Below are 27,654 nucleotides of genomic sequence, written 5' to 3' on the forward strand. Positions count from 1 at the left end.
GACTTGAACTTATTGGAAATTTCAACAGGAATTTTTACAGTGGTAATTTAACAGTGTGGATGCAGACAATAGTACGCTGTTAGAAACTTTTTGTGATTTTTACAGTAACTAATTGGCAGCAATTGACATGTAACTTACTGTAAAAATAAATTACTTTAAGTTTATTGTGTTTATGTTTACAGTAGCAATATTGTAACTGTAAAATGAAACACTGTAATACAATCATACTGTATCTACAGTTACAGTAGCTGTAAGCAACTGTAAAATAAAATACTGTAATTGTATGTTACTATGTATTTGATTACAGCTCCAGACATTTTGGAGTAAATTAGATTATGGTTATTCATGTAACAGAACCAACTCTTTAAATTATCTGTTAACTGTTGAACAGGAACAAACTTACAGTATATACTTATTTTTATTGTGCGCAGGGATTGTGCATGTTTACAGAAATCTAGTGGCCTTCCATATGGCGCCATCCATATGGCAGAAATACCCACGCTGAACAGTGAACAGCTGCAGTTATATCTGTGATGTACAGTGCAAATGGTTTTCCCTCCGACAGGACAGCAGAACAAAATAAGTTGTCTTATCTTTAATGACATATTAGATGTGCACTGGTTCACACGAACTGTAGTAAAAGAGCCCGTTGCCTGCTGCTCTTCATCTACCAGCTCACTATGGCTGTTTAATCTTTTACTCATCCTCCTTTGCAATATATAAAACTGATCAACAGCACAAAACTTTTTTCTGTATACCCATATTTATGACCAATAGTGCAGTCTGTTTTGCATTTCCTGTACATGCTTCATAATAAAAGCCACATAGTGGTACACCAGTGAGAAGCTTTTAATGTGAAGTAGCAACAGCAGTAAATCTTTGGACTCATGGGCATCAACTTAACAGAGTAAATAAGAACGTTTTCAGTGTTTCCAGTTCTTATAATTTCTGGAAACATTTTGCCATGTTCCCCCTAGCCATAAAAGCAGGGCCATGTGCAATATTCTGTCCTCTAAAAATCATTCTGTAACTCTCAAGGTCAACAAAATTTTCAAATGTATATATTACAAACGTTAGCAAATGTTACAAAGACAACGTTAAAAATCCAATATGTAAAAAGCTTGTTTAAATCTGTAGCTACAGTTAAAAAAATCCTCACAAAAAAACAAAATACTTAAACCAATATTTCTTAAACCAATATACAGGTAAATAAAAATTCACTGAACCCGACAATATTCTAGACACTAATTTCCTTGAAACAAAAGACTCTTTGGTAATCTAAACATGGATATTCAACTGTGGGAGATGTCAAGAAGGCTTTGGATCCTTGCAGGTCATGTGCCGCTGAGTGATTTCACTTTGATCCTCCACTGTTGCTTTGTGTTCTTTAGCAAATTGATTGACAGGTACTGTAGATGACAGAAAAACAAAAATGTTTTACCATTACTGTGAGTGTAATAGCCAATCTATGATCAAAACACACATTTTAAGACAGTCAAACACAGAAGTAAGCTTTTGTAGAATAGGTTACACCTAACAAGATTTTAATTGCCAATGCGAAGAAACTTTTAAATACATCTTAATAGTAATCGTAGCAATCATAGGGAAAATGGAAGTAAAAAGAATGTAAAGGAAATAGGGTGTGATGAAAAAATGTTGATGAGTAATACCTTTTGAACAGACTCCAGCAATGTCATTGTTTCCTCCTGATATTCAATGGTGAACATATTGTAAATGTGAAAAGGACATTCAAGGTGGTAGTGAAGTCAGGTCGCCATCAACAGCATAGTATAATGAGCACAACTTCCACAAGAGATGACTTAATTCTCTTTGTCTGTGGATTTTCAAAGAACTAGTTATAAATAAATAAAAATCTTACCTTGCACAGTGAAACCTGGGATGGTGGGGAGAGACTGGACTCATCAGCAGGAGTAGTTGTCAAATGTGAGGAGTAGAAATAAGGTGAAAAAAAGGCATCAGGATGAAGGTGCATGCACTACTTTGGAGAACATTATTTTTTACCAATAGTGATTACTTTTTAATTAACTGTCCTTTCATCACAAAATGATCTGTCAGTATTGTGCATATACTGTATTAATATATATATATATATATATAGTGGGGTCCAAAAGTCTGAGACCACATTGAAAAATCAGGTTTACGTGAAAATAATATTTTCACGTAAGCCTGGAAATACTCAGAAAGTTTGAGGATTCAGCAACATTTAAAAACACAAGAAGTTATGACATGTAAAACGAAGATGAAATATTTAAGATTCTACACTTTTTTTAATGTCCGCGATCAAATTTAAGCAAATGTGTGGCATTGATCAAGTTAACTCCTTTGTACAAAAGGTCAGATTTCCTTGAGTTGTGTCCCTTCCATTGAAGCGTTCAGATGACACTCAGGTGGATTTGATCTACTCATCAGAGGTTCATTCAAGTAACTCAAATTACAGCCAGTGTTCACATTACAAATATGGCTGTGCCTCAAGTTTCTAGCAAATCATTGCTTAAGTAGCATTGTGATAGTGGGAAACATGGCATCTGAACTAAGTGAAAGTGTGAGAAGTTAAATTGTTATTCTAAGCTAAGAGGGGCTTTTTCAGCATCAAATCATGGCTAGACTAAAAGTCTCCAAGGGGGCAGTGCATAGAACTCTAAAACGCTTTGCAGAAACTGGATCAGTTGTATCTCCAAAGCACGATCAGGCAGACTAAAAGTGGCCACACCAATAGAAGATCAATACATCAAGCTTAGTTCCCTGAGAGATAGAAAAGTAACATTATCACAGATATAGAATTTGCTAAATAAAAAAGTGCAAGCCTCCAATCAGCAAAAGTACTGTCAAAAGAAGGCTGTCTTGTAGTGGTCTTAGGAGGACGAGGAGCAGTTTCTAATCCACTTCTCAGGAGGGGAAATAAGGCCAAACACTTGCGGTGGCCTAAGAAATACCAGCATTTCACAGTGGATGACTGGAAAAAAGTCCTATTTACTGATGAATCCAAGTTTGAGATGTATGGCAGTAACAGAAAGGTGTATGTAGACCAAGAGGTGAGAGAATGATATTGCAGTGTATCAACCAAGAGTAAAACATGGTGATGGGAACATCAAGTCTGGGGGTGTTTTTCCTACTCAGGACACCAAGGAGAAGTACCACTCCATTCTTCAGACATGCTGTACCCATCCTGCAGCAGAATAATGACCCTGAACACACCTCAAAGCTTCAAAGACTAAAGAAGACCAAGGAGTCCTGACTGTCATGGACAGTCACATAACCTTTTTCAACAGGGCCAGAAGCAGAGTGAGCTCGCCTTCAAAGTAAAAGTTGCATGTTTTGCAGCGGTCAATTTTAGGACTGAACTAAATCAATAAAGAAATAGCCTAAATAATGAACATAATTCATAACTTCTTTTACACTTTTTGGAGATGCACTGAGCCGCTGCAGCCATTTAAGTAAGTCAGACTTTTATGTGTGTTTGTGGTCTTGTTGTGTGCATGACTTTATTGAGTTAACCTCTCCAACCAAACACTGTTTAAATTGTTTACCTGCCCACCACTGTAGCTAACTGTTATCTTCAGAAGATTACCAATGCTAGAAATGCTAATTGTTTTGTATGTAAACTAGCTAGCTGTTTTAGCTAACAAATTGCTGTTGTATGCTAACGTTACTCATTTATTATTATCAGCTGTTTTGTACCTCATTTGGATATTTGCTCATCTACGTCTATGTCTACATTTATGATTTAAGTGAGTTAACTGGACCCCTTTAGGTCTTATATGTAAGGATTAGGAGTGTTTTGACATGCATTTTTGATTTATTAAGCTCTAGTGTGGTCTTTGTGTTCACAAATGTGTATATTACCAGCAATGTGTTTGTGCATGCAGACTACAAAGTGAAGGAATGTTCTAATCTAAATAATATACTAAATGTCATGTGTCCCTGTTTGACAGGTGTGGGTCCACTATGAGTAGGCGTATGTATAAACTCACTCTATGACTGCACCGGGATAACCTGGAAATAGCCAGGGGGAAACTAGCAGCTGGTAAGTGGAGAGTAGAGTCCATCATTTAGACAGTGACACATTTAGGTTGTTTTGGTTCCGGCACATTTGATTTGAAATGAAACAATGAGTAAAATGAAAGTGCTGACTTGTTTTAAGTAGTTTTATTGTGTTCACATCCAAACTGGGTGAACAGTGAAGCAATTGTAGCCCCCCTTTTTTAGGTAGTCTGCCAATTTTAGGACAATGCAGGAGGAGGACGATCCTAAATATACAGCAAATGCAGCCAGGGTGTTTTTTATGACTCAGCAGTGGGATGTTCTCGACTGGCATTGTCATTCACCTGACCTCAGTCCAGCTGAGCAGGTGTGTCACTCGGCGAAAATCAGACCGAAGGCAAAAGTCCAGTTTGCAGTTCAGTTCTGGCAGAGAATCATCAGGGGACATTTAAGTGTCCTCTGGCATCACAGACTCCAAACAGTCAATGACTGAAAACAGTTTGACACTAAATATTAAATATCACGACTAAAGTTTGTTTTAATTGGTCAAATGATCTTTGGTCCACTAAAATTGGAAAACTGGTTACAAGTAAAAACTAAAGCTACAATTCCTTCACTGTTCATCTGTGGATGTAAACACCATCAAGGTAAAGAGGAAAGATTAACCTCATTGTCATGGTGTCATTTCAAGGCCAATGTGCTGAAAGTACAGATACATTTCAACAGAACTAACAAATATGTGTGACTGTCAAAATAGTCTTTCTTGAACAGTTTTAGCAGTTGTATTACAGTTCCCTCATTAAACCTTTGGTGGTGCACAGCTTGGCATCATATATGTGGCTCTACCGGAATAGATAATATGTTGGGACTTTTTCAGGGAATTTTGCCTTAATGTTTTCCAGGTCTACTTGCTCGCACCACCACACAGGCTTTTTTCACCTTGTTTAACTATTGCAGGCTGGCAGGATGTACCAGCACTCAGTCTGTAAGGGGGTAAGGAGGTATGTGTAGTAAAAGTTAAGTAAACAGATTCACACTGAATTTACTTAATTTATTTAAGACATCTGTTTAAACCTTAACAAAACATTTTCTTTTATTACAGTTTCCAGAAGACCAGAGTAGGAAGCTTGTGAAACAACAGGGAGGACAGCTGTGGATGGAGTGTCGCTCACCTTGGATGCTTTTGCTGGGGCTTTCTGAATAACCTTACTGTACCTACCAAGACTGGCTTTCACAGCAAAACATAGTTTTCTTTTCAGTGCAAAGGACTAAGACACATATGGTACTGGGCCTTTATAATTATTGAACAAATAATAATAAATGAATTTAGGATTTGTATTAATCAGTGATTACATGATGAGAAGACAAGATATGCGATATCAGTACAAACAGTTGTAATCAAGAAGTAATAAATCCAAGATACCTTAATTCCTGAGTGTATTAATTACATTTTTTGAATGCTGTAATGTGTAAGAGTACGTTGATTTAGTTTTAGATTTAAGCATTGTCTTAAATCTAAAACTTAATTTACTAGATGATTAGAAGAGATGGTTAATCTTTGTACAGTGCACACATAAAACATGTTCAGCAGCTCATACTGGTCCTATAAAATTAATTCTTCATCATAAATCATTGTGGTATTGTTTTGTTGGATTTGTATACATCAGTGTTGGCATATACAACATGGTATAAATCCGTCAGTAAAAAATGCAGCAATTCATGATATATAACTATAATAAAGTTAGTTTTACTTGTGTATTGTGGCCCCTCCTGCCATTGTTAAAAGCTTTATTAAATTAAAATGCCAAATGTCTTAAATAAGTGGAGTGAATTATAAATACCTGCTAATTTAAAGAAATAATGTGTTGAATTATGTTTTTTCCCCCAAGGATGTATATTGTTATGAATCATGGGTAGTAATTAAATGCAATGCATTTGCAGTAAGTACACAAATAATTAATTGTAATGTGAATCAACTCAGCAACACATTAGGGCATTTTGAAACTGTCTCGTAAAGGAACTGTGGGTTATCAATTTACATTCCAATGTTTCAGTTTGAGGCGAGTCCTCTGAACACAGCACATAAAACATGGCTACATTCACAATATGAAAACCATATCAAGGTCTTCAGTTTTCAGTACAGTCATAGTGAGGGTGTTGGCCTGCTTTTAGAATTCCTTGTATCACATGTCACACTGTTAGGGTGTTGTACATAAATACAACTCAAAGTAAATTGTCAGGAGAAAGATTTAAAGTATTTTAAATGTATTATAATAAGTGATGACATGCTAAGAAATGTGAATTTGAACAATGAGTTGGTTACACAGCCTGTCCAGTGTGACTTGGAGAGTCTGTTATGTTGAGTAAGGAGAGAGACAGTTACCCTGATCACATTTCACTGCAAAGATGCAACCAGCTTAGTGTCTCAGTGCAGGTCAGCAAGGTTAGGACTGACAGGGACTTTTAACCTTGTTTCACTTTAAGGAAAAAAACAACATCCAAATTGTATGATAGTATCTCTTACTGTATGCATGATATATACAAATACACTGAATTGTTTCAGCACTTCACTAAGTATTAAATGACACAAAAATCCAACATGCTATACAGTAGTATGTATCATTAGTATTAGATTGTGATCTTCCACTATTGTGAGTTTGAACAATGTTTGGTCACACAACAGAGTTTGTAAAAAAAAAAAAAAAGAAAGAAGATGAATCGATTTATATGACAAACTGGTTTGTCATAGTTTTACGTGTATGTAGGAAACATGAGGCCAGTTGTATTATACTTAGCCCCTTCTTGTTGATCCTCTGTGGGGCAGTGGAGATGAGAAATAATTCATTAGAAAATGATTGATGTTTGCATCACCTGAGGCCTGCTTTATGATCTATGATACATTTAATAATGTGTGATCTGTCTGTTAAATTTGTTTTCTAAAATGCTTCTCATGCTCCATTAGGAAGGCTTTGAACTTGTAATAATTCTCTTGACAGTATATATGGGTCTGGTGAAGCCCAGATAGGATTAAGCAAGTCTGCATTTGGGCTCTTTTGCCACATTTCACTTCCAGTAAATTAAATATTGCCAGCCTTAGCCTTCTACTGGAACATCTCACTGTAATGAATCTTGAAGATTCAGGATAAGATTGCCAGTATTAGTTGGTCACTTCATAACATACCTGACATTATCAATAAAAACATCTTTCACCTGAATGAGTAATCCTGTAAGTATGCAGTAAGTACTCACACTTAGTGACGTTGCATTCAGGATTATGCAAAACAAAGCAGAGTTTTGGAAACAACATTAAACTTTACATCCAATCGAAAGGCTGCAGATTATATTCACTGTTTAAAATTCCTCAAAGTTCATAAAATTATATCAGAACATTCCCTTTGTCACTCTCTATAGGATTGTGAAGTCACACTGAAGTGCTTAGCCTGTTAGCAGGAAAAAGTGGATGAAAATTTCAACAACGGAGTATTTATTTTGAAGAAGACAGAGGTCATAGGACCACTTAAACCACTTAAAAACAAGTCAACACTTTCATTTCAGTCATTTCAAATCAAATGTGCTGCAGCCAAAACAACCTAAATGTGTCACTGTCTAAATGATGGACTCTACTCTCTACTTACCAGCTACCAGTTTTCCTCTGGCTGTTTCCAGGTTATCCTGGTGCAGTCATAGGGTGAATTTATACATCCGCCTACCCATGGCGGACCCACACCTGTCAAGTAGGGACACATGACATTTATTGTATTATTTAGACCATTTCTTTACTTTTTAGTCTCCATGCACAAACACATTGCTGGTAATATACACATTTGTGAACACAAAGACCACACTAGAGCTTAATAAATTAAAAATGCATGTCAAAACACTCCTAATCCTTACATGGAAGAGGGTCCAGTTAACTCACTTAAACCATAAATATAGACATTTCACACGAACTTAGATGAGCAAATATCCAAATGAGGTGCAGGTAACGTTAGCACACAACCGATAGCATTGCTAGTGTTAGTAATCTTCTGAAGCTAACAGTTAGCTACGCTGGTGGGCAGGTAAACAATTTAAACAGTGTTTGGTTGGAGTTGTTAACTCGATAAAGACATGCACACAACAAGACCACAAACGCACATAAAAGTCTGACTTACTTAAATGGCTGCAGTGGCTCAGTGCGTCTCAGTAAAACATGGTGCATTTACTTTGAAAATCCCCAGGGCTGGTTCCTTGACCTCTGCCTCCTTTTACATAGTTTCATCTCCAAAGTGTGTAAAATAAGTTATGAATTATGTTCATTATTTAGGCTATTTCTTTATTTATTTAGTTTAGCTCACTTTAAATTGACTGCTGCAAAACATGCAACTTTTACTTTGAAGGCTCTCTGTTTCCAGCCCTGTTGAAAAAAAAATATTTGTGAATTGAGTCATGTCAGGGGCGTCTCAAAACAAATCCCTCACACGAATGTAGTGAAGTTCACAAATGTCGAGCAGTTTGTAAATGCAGGTTGATGAAAAGTGCAAATGCTTTTAAATACATATAGTATAGTATAGTATAGTATATTTGTGGATTTCTATTACTTGTATTTAAAACAAGAAATATTTGTGTGCATCAGAAATACATTTGTGAACCTATTTTTTTATATGTGGAATTTGTTTTACATTTATATACGATAAATATTTTGTGTGCATTGAAATTTTTTTTGTAGAGTCATTTATCTATAAATCCCGAAATGTATTTGTGAATCCTTGTGTGCATTCATTAATTATGAGACTGATCTGACTCCATAATCTTGACGTATTTGAATTCATATGAAAATATAAATTATTTCAAACTAATGTTTAAATTATTATATCATTATTTAATTTGCACCATGAATTTGAGGGTTTTATTAGTATTAGTATTACAAAATAATCTTCTAATTAATGATTTTCTCTACAAAAGGGAAAGCTGCTACCTTAACTACAGTACACATGTCCCCACTAATATCAAAGTGTTGCTGGATTGTCCCTACCAATATTTTTACTGATCTCAAACAATCTAGCCGCTTTAACTCCAGGTAATGTTAACGGTAAGATCTCTGCAGAGTTATGCTATTATGATAAAGAGTGAAAGACCAGGATATGGAGAATGCTTGACCTGATGATCTGGCAACCGCCAACGTCACGCTGTACGCATTGTTGACTAGCAGCAGCAGTCAGTGGAGTCAGTGAGGTGGAGAATCTGAAGTGGTTAGTATTTATAGTTTCAACATTCCAAATGTCTCAGAACTGAAAATGACTTCTATGGACAAAACATTTGATATTATATTTAATTTCAGGCGTTAGGTGTTGTTAGCTAATTTGTGATTGTTGCTCAGACATGCTGTTTAATTAAACAACTTTATTGCTCTTGGTGAAAATTCCTCCCAAAAGCAAATTAAGACATCTGGTCTTTCTTAAAGAAGAACCAAAGTGCCAGTAACAGTTGAGCTTAGTTAATAAGAATGTTCTGTAATCAATCCAAACATTAATCTTTCTGGAAATTACTGGGAGAAATATTTACTATTTAATGCCATCTCTCCCCTTTTCTATGAGTGGATCAAGACCAGAGTTATTATTGCATATGTGTCATTAAGACATGAACATTATTTATAAGCTAAAGTAGTCACAGCTTGTCCAACTGGTTTGTTTGTGACTGTCAGGCATCATTTTATGAAAATCCTGTCAGCAGCAGCCTGAGCAGCACAGAGACACACAGACAGGTGAGCTGCAGCCTCTCAGGTAAGCTATGACGTCATAGTGAAAGATCTAGCCATTAGTTCAGATTTTGAATGTAAAATAATACAAGTTTTTGAGATGATTTAAAGACAGGTTTGAGCATCACTGTGGCTCTGTCATGAAACTCTTGAGTTGTGTCGCCTAAATCCACAAACTGAAAGAAGGGCAGAGCCTTTGGTGACGTTTGAAAACCTTACAGCAGCGAGTTACAGAGCAGCACATTACTAACAGGTTTCTATACATTGATTTTACTGTAACATTTATTGTGACAGTCTATGCTATGCTATTTTTAAATGTTTATTTTGGCCTCAGATTTGTAGTTAAGTAGTCTACCAATAAAATAACATGTAAAAATCAGATAAGAAATCATGATCCAAGTCCGGTTTAAGGCAAGTCAGCAAATTCAGTAAAGTAAACACTTTGCAGAGTCAGGCTCTTTAAATGTGTGTATATGTGTGCTCATGTGCCTATAAAAGAGAGGAGCAATAGAGACCAAATACACATACACAATTATTTTGGTCATTCGACAAACCAATGTCCCTACCAATGTTAAAACCAAACGTACGCCTGAATATTACTGACATTTTCTACATGGTTACTGTGACTTTCTACGGTAGAATAATGGTCAATGTAATTTTCTACAGTAACATAATGGTTTCTATAGTAGTATATGACTGTGATTTTCTACAGTAGTATAGTGGTTACTGTGACTTTCTACAGTATTATAATGGTTAATGTAATCTTCTACAGTATCATAATGGTTTCTATAGTAGTATAAACATTACTGTGATTTTCCACAGTAGTATCATGGTTAATATGATTACTACAGTAGTATCATGGTTAATGTGATTTTCTACAGTAACATAATGTTTTCTGTTGTAGTATATGACTGAGATTTTCTACGGTAGTATAAATATGAGTTATTTTTTACAGTAGTGTAATGGTTACTGTAATTTTCTACAGTAACATAATCATTTCTACAGTAGTGGGGTTATTACTGTGATTTTCTACAGTCATATTATGGTTACTGTGATTTTCTACAGTAGTGTGTTGATTACTGAGATTTCTACAGTATCATGTTGATTATTGTGTTTTTTAGGCCTAATACATACTATACATACTATATAGTATATACTGTACTGTAAAAATATCCACAGTAATTAACTGTGCATAAACACAGTAAATTACTGTGGATTTCACAGCCATTTTTTAACAGTCCCTTGGCCCTGGTTAGGTGTAGAGCAGAGATTCAGTCATTCTCCTCTTAAGTTTCTCCTTTGTGGATCAATATCTCTCTGTACCTGCATTTATATGCAGTGATGCTGTAGAGGAGAGGAGAGGGAGGGAGTAAAGATGAGCAGGTGAGGAGTATATGAAGAATATGTTGACGAAAAGACTAAGACACAAAGAAATAAACATTGGAGAAAGAAGAAGGATGTGTGACAGGTACAGATATATTTCAAGACAGGATAGAAATGGAGAGGGAAGAGAAATAATGGAAGTGGATGATGGGTTGCCTCTATGTTGAAGGAAAAAAAACAGATGAATTGGCTAATTAGTTGAGGCCAAATCATGGAGGGGTTTCTTATTGGCTAGACAGATTGATGTACTTTTCTCTCATTTGCATAATCATCCTCATCATCGAAATAAATACTCACACTGGGAGAGAAACTCAGAGTTCAGAGAAAGATGGAACACCGGAGCAGTTGACAATTATGCAAAGCAAATAATAAAGGGACAAGTTAGCGGCGGAAAGTATTGAGTGTGTAGTGGCATTAGTGTATCTTCATTACCACCCACTAACTGTAACACAAAAACATGCAACATTGATGCCATGAAACTTGCTGCCGTTACCTTGAGACAACAATGAGCTCCAGTCGGTCTGCGTCATTACTGCGGCGACATCCCACCCACTTTCTTTCTTCAAGTCTTTTCAGAGTGCGACTTAGTGTGTGCACTTACGGAGGAGGATTCAAGGGCAGAGCTAAGTGATATTCTATGAAGGAGTGTGAATGTATGTGTGTGTGTGTGTGTGTGTAAGGGGGGGAGCACAAAGGAAGAGAGAGAGAGGAAGATGAGGGTGAAGAGAAGGAGACAGCAGCAGTAGATGCTGCGAAGATAGCAGCATTGTCGGGGACCTTTTTTGTTGTGGTGTTTTTGTTCCCCTCATCATTCTCCACCTGCTCCAAGTACAAAAGAATACGAGAGTTGACATTCAGCACTGGTGTGGGGAAAGCCAGGCAAATGACAAAACGCAACGCACCCTACCACTGCTGTCACCTGTGTGTGGGGGGTTTTTATGCCTGTATGTGTGCACACACCCTTGGGTACCTGTGACACATGCAGACAAACAGTCCAGTACAAGACAAACAGTACTACTCAAGGACAAACTCACTGAAGGCCCTTAAGGTTTTCTTATCTGTCCCATTCCTGCTTGTAGCCCATGTTTCTCTTGTCTTAATGCCAACATGTATACAATATTCTTTACTGGGTTCTCATTCATATGTTCAAAAAACACTTTTTTCCCATTATGAATGGACTGTATCGATTCACATGATTTATTCCATCCTTCATCTTGTTGGGAAGCAGTGATGCGACCAGCTCTGCAGGACGTTAGGTGTCGGGGTGTCGCTGGCATGTTGTCTCCAGCGCTGGAGGCCCCATTGAAATGCCAGCTGAGTGTGAAGAGAGACAACCTCACTGATCAATCAGGAACCTCCTCATTCATTATTCACAGTGAGCCCATCCAATCGCTCGGAGCCCAGGGCCACCACACAGTGTCATCAATGCCGCCATTGATTATCAGGCCTCATCAGCGTTTGTTTGGCTTGTCAAATCAATGCCTTTTTAACGGCATGCCGTCCCTGCAGGAGACCACAGATGAATATTTCATACCCATTCTGATCCAATCATAATTCAATGCATATCACACAGCTATCTCTCCTGTTGTTATGAGAAATACTTTTGTGTTTATTATTATTTTTCAATAGTGTTTCTAGTGCTAGACACTCAGTATGAATAGAAGTGCAAGTCAGAGGAGAGAATTGGGCAAAATTGCAATAGGTTTTTACTATCAACAGTGCAGGCTCACCATTGATGGCTGTGAATTAGGAAGTAGTGTCAAAAGTGGACCACTACTATGCTGCTCATAAAGTAGCTATGTAGTTGTGGGTTTGTTTAACAGTAACGCAGTACCAGTAACTGTTATCTGTCATATGCTTGCATATTTGCTAGCTTTACAGTAAGGAATGTCACATTATGTACTCAGCTGTCACGGTATGCAGCCCTCACCACAGCAGCAGTGTAAGAATGAACTCATTTTAGTGTAGATTTATTGTTCAGGGAATGATAACTTCTACAAATTATGTGAGGACCTGTGATTAATCTAAATGCTGGCAGAAGTTTGAGGGGATTTCTTTAATGACTAAAAGATGTGAAGTCTACTTGAGGCTTGACGCTAAATTAAACCGTAAGCATGTTTAGTCTTTATTTTCCTAAAAGCAAATGTGACTGCATATCTTTGAAATGGGCCCTTGTGGCTTCATAAAACGCTAGTGGCAGTTTTGAAGTTAAATATTTCTACTTATTTCTTTTGACTTCCACTTCACCCCTGATCCACCTGTTTGTGTAGTGGTTATGACAGGTCAGTGTAGAAAAACTAGTGCTGACAGGCATAGCTTTGCTGGGAAATGGAGAGCACTCCCTCCCTGTACCGCGTATGTGTGTGTGTGTGTCTGTGTGTGTGTTTGTGTGAATAAATCCCCATGACAGGAAGTCAGCAGGAAATGGAGGGACTTCCACAGCAGTGTTTACTTTTACATTTCAGCGAAAAATATCTGGCTTCATTCTAAACAGATAGATGGCATATGAACAAAGGAGGAATCTCATATGCCCCTGAAAAGGAAATAAGGAATGTAAATATTATGTACCAGACTAATATTTTTGTTTGTGGTTTGCTATTCAAGGGCATGAGGATATATGCAGATATCACAGTTTTTTAGTACTACTGTAGGATGTTTGGACACTGACTGTGTGCATGTGTGTCTGATTGGTCAAAAGTCCTGCAACATGTAGAATCACTACACCAGAGAATCAACCCTCTTGTGTTTTGAACAGGAAAGAGCTGCAACAACGTATACACACTCCAGAATAGCTCTTTGTCAGCTACCTGGATCATCTTGGATTAACATTGTAGACAGATGAGGTGCTTCCTAAACAAAGAGGTTTTGATGCTATAAAACCACAAACATAAACATGCACATATGTCCCGCAAATCCTTCAGACCCATGTCAGTGACTCGCGACCAGTTGCTGTAATCATGAAAGCTGGAACACAGTCTAAACACAATTCATCACTTCTGTATCTTTAACTGCTCCCTCTATCGTTCACCTCTGTTTTTTGTCCTTTCATCTCTTTATCTCAAGCTCACTCTCTCTCTTCTCCTCTGTTTGTTTGACAGGAGCTGAGAGGATTAGTTAGATAGGGGAGCTCTGTGGACTCTGTTTACTGTAAAGCACTTTCGTGACACATCTTCCCCTTTTTCTGGTGTGTGTGTTTATGAGAGAGAGAAGTGGAGAGACAAACCCCTCCTTGTTTTAAAGATGCCTCGCACTGCTGTATGTCCCCTTGTTACATCTCCTTGGTTACTCCCTCATCCTGCCGTTTCTTTCTCACACTCCTTCATCCCGCCTTACCCCCATGGAGATTTTCCTCTGATTCTCAAAGGCATTTCATTATTGGCTCCAGGCAAATCTTTTGTTCTTTTGCTCTGTATCCCTCCTGTTAACACCCTACCACAGTGACTGTGCCCTTAGCCAGGAAACACAGGCTGGCCTGAAGCTCTGTTTGGGGCAATAGCACCGGGTGCAGACAGACAGGCTAACACACACAGACACATGGATGTAGACACACACGCATGCTTTCTGTCTGACTTTCCGTCTGTATCTCTGTCTCTAAGCTCACACACACACACACACACACATACACTTGGACACCGTGTGTGCTCTCTACTGTACCTGGGGCTATGAATCAATGAAAGCAAGCTCTGAAGTGTTTGACCTCTGAGTCTGGCTGTTGTGCGTCAGCAGGTATTTTCACTCATAATATCGCCACCAGGGAAGACGCACATACCGACACACTGACATACACAGATGAACATGACCTAACACTTAAGGAAATAGCTGAAAGAAATGAGCAACTTGACTTGATTGTAGATTAGCTCAGATTCTACTTTTAGGTTAAGCTTCTTATTTGTTTTGTCATGTTTGCAAAATCATGAAAGAGTCAAATGGGTTGTGTGTGATTTAGAGTTGCAACCATTAGTCCTTTAATTGATTTGTCGATTGACAAAGTTAATTGCCAGCTATTTTAATAATCAATTAATCATTTTGAGTCATTTTTTAAAGAAACTAATTCCAAATACTCAGCTTCTCAAACGGGAATATTTTCTGGTCTATTCAGTCTTCTATGATAGTGGATGAAATATCTTTTGGTTATGGACCATTGGTTGAGACTAAAGAAGACATTTGAGGACGTCATCTTGGGCTCTGGCAAACATTTTTCACCACATTCTGCCACTTTATAGCCCAAATGATAAATTGATTAATCAAGAAAATAATCGTTAGTTGCAGCCCTAGTGTGATTTGAAATTTTGACTTGTTATTAGCATTTGGTAAATTGATGGGCTTATTGATAAAAGCCTAATTTTAGAATTCTTCTGCTGTTTTAAAATATTTTAATGAAAGAATTGTTTTGTGACTCCCGCCTGTTGTAACAGATTCAGACACATGAAAAGCAACAGCGGTTTGGGATAAAGGCGGGATAAAACAAGCATTTTCTGGTCTTAATCAAAACCTTGTTGCAAACATGAACATTTGAAATTGTTTTACACCAAATGACAATTGAAGTCAAGAAAAGAAAGACTAAACATTTCAGCGTAGGTCTGTTGTGAATATTGTCTCGTGTGCATTCTGTGTTTGTATATGAACATGCATGCGTGTGTGTGTTTTTGTGTAGGCCTTTTTGAGTGTGTGTGAGAAAGAGATTCTCTGAGAGGGAGAGTGTGTTTAGTTCTCCCTGAGTGGGTTAGATCTGATAAGGCTGACAGCCACAGGTTGATATTCCTGAGAGCAGCCAGCCTCTGCCCTTCACACCGCATGGCTGACACACAGACCTACAGAGAGAAAATAAGATTTATGTCTCTCTTTGTAGAATGTTTTGAAATATAAAAAAACAAGGTGAAATCTTTTTGATACTTTTTTTTTCCACGGCTATGCATTAAAAAGTGTCAAACCATCGCAGGTGTAAGGCAGGGATCTGTTAATGCATTACCAGTTTTCTAATTCTCACGGCTATTTCAGAATTAAGCAGACCTGGGAATCAGCCAGCGGACACTTTGCCATGCAAATGCGCCAATGGGAAAACTCTGTGTGTGTCAGTGTGACAGTTACTCACGAATACACCACACCTCAAAAGCAACGTGTTCTCTCCAAGGCCTACTTCAAATATAACCCCAGGCTGTTTGAGCGTGTTGTGGTCATGTCTGCCTATCTACTTGTATTTTTCACTCTTTGTCTGATTTGTATCCCACAGGACCTGAAGATAATGACAGTACTCACCAAACAGCACATCTACATCTTAATGTGCATAGATTTATCCATCCAATTTCCCATATGGCTCAGGAATACAAATACATGCTGGTGATTTCACATAGAGTACAATATGCCATAATGTACACATAACCGCTTCATACACAGAAACAAAAATGTGGAAAAGAAAAACCTGTAAATGCACATACTGTAGACATATGCGGAGCACCCTCCATTGCTTTCTTTTGCTTGTGATGAGGGCCCTTGAAGAGGGCAAAGCAGTGGCATAATGACATTGAAGAGAAGCGCAGAGCACTGTGTATATATACAATGAAAGAAGAGAGAAGGAGAGAGGAGAGAAAAGGCTGCACCCTTATTCAATTAGCGGCACTGGCCCGGAGTAATTACTTCTACTCTCCCTAATTCGCATGTAAATTTGCGACGAGCACTGCACTATTTTAATACAATTTAGCGCCACTTTGACTGGATGCCAGTGTTGTGCACATGGAAGAGGAGCTTTGTGTGTGTGTGTGTGTGTGTTTGTGTTTGTGTGTGTGTGCATGTATAACCGTGCATTTCTGTCAGGGACATAACCGTAGAAGTAAGATGAATCCTTTGTGTGATTCTGCCACAGAGAAAGGCAGCGAGAGTCAGAGAGTAAACAGAGAGAAGAGGAGGGCAGTGGAAGGAGAGAAGGTCTATAGTGTTGACACGGTGAGCAGATAAGATCTGCAGTGGGACCCGGCTCGCTCTGTCTGTCCTGTGGGAACAGCAGCTCTGACTCTTTCCTACAACACTGCTGTCACCTCTCTCCTGTCTGCCGCACACAGGACTAAACACTCAAATTCCAAATCAACATCGCAACAAAATAAGGAAGGACTTGTTGGAAAGGGAAATGTGCCAAATTAAGAGTTAAAGGTTAAGGTTTCATTTTAGGCTCATACGCTAAATAATACAGTTGGATTTGAAGCTATGAGTGTTTAACCCGCAGAGCATCTCTCAGCTTTGTGTGCAGTGCAGGCGAACAGGTGAGGTAATAAAAAGTAAATCCCAATCTCTGCTGCTATCTCTTCCCGGTATCGATTTTCTCCAGCCAATAGATTGTCTGCTTAGATAATTGTCCAATTAGCCCGCTAATTGGACCGTATAATTAGCCATTTTAGGATATTGTCCAGGATGAATATTGGTCTGTGTCAAACACTCCCTGATAGCCATTCACACGCTGTAGATCTCTCTGCCCACCACAGACACAGGAATCGATGCCCAGCCTTTGTGTCTCTGCTGGCCAACAGGTGGACAGATGGACTAAAAGAAAAACAGGAGCAGGAGTGGATGGATGGACATGAGAATAGTTGTGCCAGTAGGTACCCAGACAGATGGACAAGTGCATAGGCATGTAGGTATAAAGTATATAGTTACAAGCAAGCAGGATAAATACAGTGTACTTAACATTTATCATGTATTTTGAACACACAATGATTTTAATTTAACGTTTTGAGATGACTCCGTCACTTCCCCTCACCATAAACTCAGCTTGATGCCGCCTGTCATCTCCAAACATGGTTGATGTCACTGGTGCAGCTTTAGTTCAGGGTGGTTAATTTGCAAACTCCTTACGCGAAACAGTAATCAAATCTTACCATCAGACCTGACCAAGCCTAAGATGGGGGATTTCCCATCCAAGTCATCTGTGGGGCTCATCAGAATGGCCAAATATGGTGTTACTTGGCCCGAAAATCATCCAGTCCATCTCAGTCCTAATTCACTAGAGAACAAGACTGGGAGGCAGATAAGACAGAAGCACAGTTAAAGCTCTGCATGTTACTTGAAAGGAAGGAGGAAGCATGGCGTGTTTGAAACCCAAGCAGTGATACAGCAGGAAGAGGGGCCAAGCTATGTTTGGTGCTAAGCTAGGAAGTTGTTTATTGATTTGTGTACGGTCTCTGTGAACTTTATTTAAGGTGAAAACAGGCCATGCGTGGCCATCCCAACTGTGTATATGGGTAAGCACAACGATGAATCTTCGGGGGTGGGGATTGTTGCACTGTTTGTGTGTGTGTGTGTGTGCTAACCACATTAGCAGGTGTGTCTCAGCTGTTGAGGTGATTTAGTTTGTGGCAAGTGCCCTTTGACTACTTTCGTGACCTCTGACTGCTTTCACCCCATTTTTTCTGTCTTCCTCTCTCACACCTATCATAAGCGCTTCTTTTTACCTGTCCTATATATTGCAGCTTTTACTGCACACAGAGCAGCTGTACTGTACATAGATTTGTATGGGAGCTGGGCAGATGTCACCTGTTTTTCTCCGGGTGGAAATCCCCAGCTCCCCAGTCCCTACTGGGCAACAGAGTGACTCACTCATAATTTCAAGTGTGTGTTTCTTTGTGTGTGGTGCGCGTGTCTGTGTGAGTGTGCTTGTATTTCTATGAGTGTGTGTGTGTGTGTGTGTGTGTGTGTGTGTGTGTGTGTGTGTGTGTGTGTGTGTGCAGGTTTTGAGTGTGGATACGCTTCTATGGGGGTATGTGTGTGTGTGTGTCTTTGCGTGTGTGTATTCTAATTTTTGAGAATGCTTTGTTTTAGGCAATTAGGACACACAAACACGCAGCAACTTTTAAACAAGTCTCATTTTTCATGAATGCTTTGTTAGGCCTGGAAACAGTTGAAATAAATGATCACAGTCCTATAATAGGGCTTTTGTGTGCTCGAGTATATCCATATCTATGTATGTATGGTGATGCTATGCGGGTCTGTGCTGGTCTGTACGTGTCGGGTGATGGCCTTTGACATTTACAGTTTCCCCTTTGACCTTTTTAACGTTGTCTTGCACTCACCAGACCTAAAAATCTTTTTTCTCCTGTTTGTATTCAGCACAGTGGCTCTGCTTCTCCCCTGACAGATCTGCATTTGCTATGAGTTATCACAGTATTCAAAGCAATTTCAGCTTTGGCATAAAATAACATTTTCTTTCTTGCTTTCATAACATTCAAATTGACATCTTGTCCCTCGCTCCCCCTCTTCAAGATCATTCCCCTCTTTCTTGCCCCACTTTTGCGTGGCTTTGTGCTCTCCACTTTTCTAACACAAACTCCAGCTCATTTGCTCTCCCTCTTACATTGCTCTTCTATTATAAGCAGCACTTTGCCTGTCTATAAGTGGGAGGCGTATTCCTACATGGGTTTGAGCCATTTTCACATATTCAGTTGAATTGCCTCGATTCAGACACCTAATGACAAATGGAATCAAATTAAATATTTACAATAGGCAGACAATCCAGCAGGTAGTCTGTACATGCACAAAGAAAAAAAAAGGTGACTATCGTTCAACAGCCAAGGACACACTCTCTCCATTTCCTCTCAGTATCTCTTTCACTATGGTTTTGACATAGTTGCAGTGATATACACACATGATCAAGCACACACACATGAACAGACACACTGGTTTTTTTTTTTAGGCTACAGTATAAATACTACAAACACACATACTCAGATATCCGGGTATAGACGAGGACACATATGCTCAGGCCATTGCCACAGACACGCACAACCTCACTCTTTCTCTCTGTCACACATACACACACACGCCAGATAATATACACAAGTTGCTGGCACTCTGATATGTGCTGCTGGATTGATCCAACTCTTTTATCTGCTAAATAACTTACCATCGATTGAGCGGGGGAAGGAGGAGGCGGAGGAATAGGAGGAGGAGGGAGACATGAATGTGCAGAGAGAATTAAAGCTTACCAATATCCAGGAGCTGTCCGCACTGCATGAACAAGTCACCATGTCACCCACAGCAGAAGGAGGAGAGCATGATAAAAACAGATGCGAGTCAAAAAGAGCCACAGACCTGTGTGGAAAAAGGTTTCGTTTCGCACCAGTATTCCTACAACTAGATTTAATCCTTCGACATGCCTCCCGAAGCCGTTATGAGCCTGGACTCTAACAGGTATTATCTATTTCTTATCATTCGAGGGAGCCTGAGGAAAAGTGTAATAGTGGCCCTCTCCTCAGCCTCAGGGGAGCCTGCTATACACCCATAGAGGGTTCAGAGGCTAATTGGATATATCACTGCGAAAAACATTTAAAATCCCAAATCAATACCTGCCTCTTTAATGCTTTTCCTGAAGAAGTGCTCCTCTCTATTGCTGCTGACCCCCCTTCCCCCCCTCTCTCTCTTTCTCTCCCCACTCAGACCCTGTCTCCTGTACAATCCCTCACTGCCTATGGGGGCCAAGGGATACGTGTAGGGGTCAATGAGCTAAGGGCTACCAGGGGCTAAAACTGAGTGAGCCCCACGGGGGTCTTACAATTGAGTGGTGGCTGGTGATGTTCATGTGAGGGCTTATGGGAAACATCACTTGAAATAACATCTAACTCAACATTTCTGCCAGACAAGTACAGCATGTAAAGGATAGAAAAATAGCAACAGGCAGAATATGTTGTAATTAGCTACATGTTGAGTTCTGCGTGTGCAGTTTTGACTCATGTAAGCATGCATGTAAGCGTTTATGTGTTTGTGTATGTTGGTAGTAGTTATTGTGGGTGGGTCATTGGGTGTACAAGTTGGAATGCAAAAGTGGTGACTGTGTGTGTGTGTGTGTGTGTGTGTGTGTGTGTGTGTGTGTAAAAACAAACAGATGTCCATAGCAACACATCTTCTGCTTGTGCACATCTGCCTGCACCTGAGTCATGAGTAAGGTTTAAGGTTAGAGGTCAGTAACAGACATAAGACCCGACTCCCCCTCACACACACACAAACACACCTAACAACACACACACAGCATCTTTATAACCTCCAGCCATGCGAAAAGGCTTTGCCAGCTTGATTTTTAAGTGTGTTGGAAAGATGCATAAGACCCATTAATCAGGGTGAATGAAGCAATATTTCATCTATATATTTCAACTATATATGCATGCTTGATTTCTTTGCAGAATTAACTCTGTATTCTTCCATATAACTTATTTTTCTTTGACATCTTTTTTTTTCTCTCAAGTTCTCTCTCAAGCTCCCTTCTTTCCATATTTCACTGCCACGTTCTTTCTGTCACTCCTCATTGTTTCTCTCCAGAGTGCAAAACCTAACTCCAGCTACATTGTTCAAGTTCGGGACTCTGGAGTGCTGTGTTCTCAAACAAGGTCCGTCGAGTCCATTTTAAACTCTCTCAGTTACAGCCCCGCTGCTGCCTGTGCTGGAGGCTACTGTGAATGATGCCAAGCTGTTGCTAAATTTTCCAGTAGCGATCAGTAGCAGTTTTAGAGAGGGAAAGTTTCATAGATAAAATCGTTATTTGCATGTCCTGTTTGTATTCACTGCCAGTCATCAAATGTCTGATCGTATCCAGGATGCTGAAGCTCGGTTAGGAGAACCCCCGATGTGTCCTGCCCCTATTTTCAATGTGGTGTGTGAGTTTGCACCGTATGTGTGTCTTTATGTGTGTGCACGGATTTGGATTTGTATGAGCTTTAGGGATCAGTTTCTAACTGCCAGTATTTCATACTGCCAGCATTATTGCCTTTGACATAGTTTCATTTCCAGAAAAACAGGAAGCAGAGATGGTTGTCTTGCACTTCTGTCCCAGCGGCTGCAGTTAACATGACCCTGGATGTGCATTGATGTACTTGTGGGCAGTGTATGTGGGTTGTGTGTGTGAGTCTGTGCAGACATATGTGACAGTAGGTCAGCTTTCTTGTTGTATCAGTAAGCGTCCCTCGTTGCTGATATGTTGCTTTGACAAGACAAGGTTAGTAATATTTCAGTGACAGTTGATCCTTTTTGATTATTGTTCTGTGATCTCTTTCTGCCTTTGTACGACTCTGCTTGGGGTCGTGAACCAGAGTGTCCAGTCGCTCGTGGTCAAGAAGTGGAAGTGGATCATTATAAGCAGTCCCCGCTCTGCACAAACGTGTTACATTTGACACTCTGTTTTTATTGGAGTTTTCGTCGGCGCTCTGCTTACCGCTTCACCTCCTCATCCCCTCTCCCATTCCCCGTCCCTCCCCCGCCAACTTCCCTCCTCCACTTTCTCCCTCCCCCCTTCCCACTCCTTCCTTCCTCTGTTTGCTTTTGCTCCCTTGATTCACTTTCAGTGCCAACTTCTACCCTTTCTTTGTCAAATTACTCTCCCTCACTCTCTTTACCGTGTCTGTGTCTGCAAAGGGAAAGCTTGGGAGAGGAAAGCGAGGGAGGGAAAAAAAGGGGGGCTCATCATGTTGACTAGCAACTAAGTGGCAAATATAGTTTCCACTGACTGCAAGGTTGTGCACCTCTCTGCGACTAAACACAGCAATTAATGTTGGTCAGTTGGGGTTTAGAAGAGTGCTCAATGGATTTACCCATACACTCCTATAACTTCAATGGACTTGCAGTGGAAAGTTTAAAAAAAGGATCAAAATTGATGCATCAGAATTAGAGATATCATCCTTTTAATTGTCTCCCATTAAAAAAAAAAACTGCTGCCTACATAACCCATAATGCAACTCAACTGGACTCATTCAACTGTACAGATTCAGGTGTGCTATGCTTGTAGCAGCTAATGTAGCCTTGAGCCGTTAGCCTCAAGCAGAGACGAGGAGTGGGCTGCAGAGTTTTGGTAACCTCACTTCTTTCAAAATCTACCCCCACAGATTTTTTTCATTTTTAAACTTATAGTCTTCAGCACCAACCAATTTTCCTCAAGTGACATCACCTATAATAAGGCAGTTTATCAGACTTCGCACAGCTCCCTCTGGAGCCACAAAAGTCTTTATACAACTTTTTTTCACATATGCAGTGTTACTCCTCAACCCCTGTAAACAGAGTTTGATTCGTAAAATCAGTGGAATTCCCCTTTAACATTAAGACTGGAGTGCCTGCTGCTCTCCTGCTGAACATTGTGCCTCAGAGGAATAAACAATGAATAAAAGTTTACATTTTTTTACCCAAATGATGTTTATGTTTGCCGGAAAGGGTTGGAAATCGTGCTACTGAGCCTGAGTTCACTTTCCAATTATGTACTGTATATGTTCCAGCGTAATTTTATCAAGGAGCACCTTGGTAACTTGATGTTTTTATGAGCTGGGCTTCAGCTCAACCGTCTTACTCAACAAATAAACTAAATTAATAAACTATTAAGGGTTTCATTTAAATTCAGATGGATATGGTATCAGATGAGATGGAAACATGCATGAATTTATTTTATACTTCATACAAGTGGCTAGTACTTAATCACTAAAAAATATAAACTTCATAGTTGGGCCACATTAAGAATTATTATTAATTACCCTTTCCTTGTTTGATTACACCCCAGCCAATAGGAGGAATTTTTCATAATCTGCACAACTCTGAAGTTTCCATGCCCTGCAATGCTAACTTTTTTGCTATTACAATGCTATCTCTTTGACTATTACTGTTTCTCACTTCACCCACAACTGTCAAACCCACAGCTGAAGTGCAGCAAAGTTCAGGCACATTCTCTAGAGTTTTGTCGAGGGTTATTCTAGGAAATTTAGGAAATCACTAGCGAAAGTTGGAGAAGACAAGACAGTTTGAGGGCAAGTTTCACAAGAAAAGGAAAAAAAAGCCAAACTTCAATGGGAAAAATACAAAACTTAATCAAAACCTAAATCCTGAGGATATTTCTGATTGTCTTACAGTATCTTGAAGGAGGGGTCATAGTTTCACTTCACACTTTAACTGTACAGAAGCAGTCACACAGTCAGTAACCTCTTTTTAATTTGCTAGACTGTCATTATCAATTTTAGATGTTTGCAATGAAATAGTTTTGAAATCTTAACACACACACAAACAAGCACAGACAATCTTCCAATCGTCATCATGCCTTTTGGGTTCTGTTGAGTTTATCTGCAGGGAGCTGAACTGGTCAGTCCTCTTGAGTGTGGAGACACACTCCATACAGTTGGAACACGCCAGAGATTGACATAATAACCCTTCACCGCTAACCCAGAGAGGAGCAGTTGTGTAATCTGTCGTGTTTGTTTGAGCTTGTCTTCTTCATGATGACACATTTCTAAATACCAACAAATACAAATATCAGCTATGTAGCCATTGGAGTAAACAAGAGACAGAAGGTTAGGGCAGAGGACTTCACTGTGCACCATATGGCTTTAGTTTGTCCAGCTTAGTGTCTTCATATAGGCAACATGTGTGGAAAAAAAATAAAGCTAAAGGGCTGAATGTAGACAAAAAAAAAATAAGCATAGATTCAGAAGAAAGAGGGAAGACTTTCTCCAAAGAGGAACCATCAAAATAGATTCTCAACTTCCTCAAATCAGCTTCATACACAGTAACATGTACTTTTTTTCTTTGTATTTCGTGTTGTCTCCTGGAATTGGCCAACAGCTGAGAGTCAAATGAAAAGAGTTCTAGCAGTGACTATAGAAACAGGACTGAGGCGTCAACCTAGATGTACATGTTTGCATCTGCCTGTCATTATTTATGACAGCTTAAAGACATATAGGCTCCTCCTTCCAGAAACAGGTGGCAAGTTGCTTTGCATTTATTATGCAAATAATGAACAGTTGTCTTTATATTAAACATCTTGAGGTATCTTAAAATACTGCTCGAGTCATGCAAAGTATTCATTTCCTCATCAGGAACAGCAAATTGTTTTTTTAGATGAAGTCACAAGTTTTTGCCACAGATTAATATTACAGCAAATGATGATGCACACACATGGTGAAATTCCATGCAGCTCCATCCATTGTGTGTTTGCCAAACACGTAGTCTGTGTTATGGCACAAAGGACAGCTGGCTACACAATAACAAGTGGATAAAAAAACCCTCCCCATTAAGATCGCATGACGTTAGGCCCTCAGCATTCTTATACTATCCATCTCTCTGACAGACAGGCACACACTCACATACACAAAATTGCATGCGATACACACACACTTATTTCTCAATCGTTCCAGCCCTCCTCCATTTCATATCATCTACCAGATGCCCCCCACTCCAACTGCTGTTAATCATATTATCTGGAATCCCTAGCACTTAAATCCATAACTGCTGTGTGTATTAATCGCAGGGAATCTTGTTGTCATGTCTATATTAATTAAAGCCATCTGCCGGGGACGGGGGTGAGGGCAGGGGTGAGGGGGAGATGGAGTTCTAGGGTAGGGCACGTCAAGCTTTTTGTGTTGGAAAGCATTTAAGTTCATATTTGGGGAAAATGGCAGCTCGCTATTTTAGGTAATTTTGTGCACAGTTGAAACTTTACACTTTCCTGTATCCTGATTGTGGCTGACGATCGAGGCGACGCTGAAATAGATCTACAGTGAGTTCATCACCGGGAGTTGTAACATGACTTGACAAGCACTTCCTGGTTCAGTGTCACAGAAATCCTCTTTAGCTGGTGATCATATATCCATCTGCCTCTGCTGTCAGAATACATTATTCATTCATTGCATGAACACATGCACATGTAGGCTTTAACTTTGTGTCTGTAGTCCTGTGGAGGCGAATGGAATCAGACATTCAGAGACGAGCCGTATCAACGAACGGAAAAAGGGGGAACTGAAGTCTACAGCTTGCTATGTTTCAATCAGGAGTTCCCACCACACAGGAGGCTGTTTGACTGCCCGTAAGTGATGGCGCTAAAGAATCTCGTCTCTCCTCATGAAGGGGTTGCCCTGGAGGAGAGAAGAAGCAAGCGCAGAAGTGAAGTTCAAAACAAAATAATATTGAACTCAGCATTATTCAGAAAAGGGAAACGCCGTTAAGTTTTGATATGTTGCCTTTTCTGCAGTAAGGTATGGCTCCGAGGCAGACGTATAGTCAAAGAGAGAGGTGGAGTTACGCCGGGTAGATGGAAGATGGGAAAAGGCATGCGAGGTGGAAGAAGAAAGAAACAGAGCAGTGTACTGTATATAGCCTCACACATCCATCCATCTATCGCTTTTGCCAGCCCCTCCCTCCCTCTGTTCACACCCTTCCTTCATCTCTCAAACTTCAAGGCACCGTAGAGGGAAAACATGTCAGTAACTGGGGGCGTAATCCTGGGCGGCCAGTGCTTCTCGCTCAAACACGCACAACAAATACACGCTATCGCACACACACAAGGCCTTGTCTGAATGACAGCTGATCAGGAGTGCCTGCCAGCGCCCTCTTCTTCTCCTCTGCACTCCCTCCTCTCATCTCAGCACTCATCTGATTTGATCCATTAGCATTCTTTTCTCTGTGTTGTTCGTGCTACTGTCAGGCTCGGTGGCACAGCCTCAGTCTGAAGCAGTTGAACTGTCGCCTGGGGGGCCTCACCTGAGAAGGCTGACAGCTGCCTGCATAATCAGCCCTCTGCCTGGATCCTGATAGGCCCAGACCACTGTGCAGGTGGGGGGTGGAGGCAAGTGGCGGGTGGCTTCACAATTGCAGAATGGGTTTGTTTCAAAGATGCACATGAGATATGAAAGTGGGGGTGAAATGGAAGTGGTGTAGGTGGGATGATTACGGGGGATGTATGGGAAAGAGCAGCAACTAGGATGGAAGAATAAGAAGGACAAGAAGTAGGAAGGGAGCCCGATGTTAGGTTTACAGATTTAGATGTGAAAGCAACTTTTTGCAAACCGCAGAATCAAAATCACATCTGATAACTTACGAGAAACATTTTGAAATTAACTACCAGCAGTTAACATGCACTTACACTGGTATTAACTTCCCAAACATTTAGATCATTTCAAGAGTAACAGATGAGTCGGAGAGGAAGTAAATGTGGTTTTTCTGTAGAAAAGCAACTGAAAACAGTTAAAAACGGGAATAATGAGAAACGAGGAAAGAGTGACAATCGTGGTGTTGTGGTGAGTGACAAACTGATGTTGTGGTGTGTTTAAGGAGGATATGGAGGAAATGTTCTTTGAAAATACAACCTAAGAGCAAAAGAAAACAGATGAAGAGAAACCAAATGTAGGTTTGTATTATCCAGTATGTTTTCTTTTAGTCTTTTGATGGAAGCAACACAGTTTGAGTCCACATCTCCACATTTATGGTAGATAGATAGTAGACCATTACCATTAAGGCTGTGAGTAATAATTTACAGGACATCACAAAGCTCCTTTTCTTCGCTTGAATTGTTCCCTGGCATTGGACAAGGAAGGCACATAGCACATAAAAATTAAATTACAGACCTTCCTCCAGTGAAACTAATCCACTTCAAATGGTGCTTTAGATTCTGCTGTCCTACCCTTGACCCCTGACCCTGACACCTGGTCTTGAGCTGGGGAAGGGCTCCTGTGCTGGAACCCTAAAATAGATCTGTCACATTTCACATCCCAGTGTTGCTGTCCCCTCCCCTGGCCCACTCTGACCCAGACAAA

At 39.8% G+C, this 27,654-nt stretch overlaps 2 long non-coding RNA genes across 20 annotated transcripts in view; both read left to right on the top strand.

The window, feature by feature from the left end:
* The window catches only part of LOC122982521, a 262,088-nt gene that overhangs the window by 134,262 nt on the left and 100,172 nt on the right, over positions 1-27,654 (top strand). The window lies entirely within an intron of this gene.
* LOC122982522 lies at positions 3,148-8,789 on the top strand. The gene is made up of 3 exons (XR_006403484.1): positions 3,148-4,045; positions 4,960-5,003; positions 5,105-8,789. It is a non-coding gene; the product is annotated as an uncharacterized LOC122982522 (long non-coding RNA).

The sequence above is a fragment of the Thunnus albacares genome, chromosome 5 (assembly GCF_914725855.1).
Source record: "Thunnus albacares chromosome 5, fThuAlb1.1, whole genome shotgun sequence".
Lineage (NCBI taxonomy): Eukaryota > Metazoa > Chordata > Actinopteri > Scombriformes > Scombridae > Thunnus > Thunnus albacares.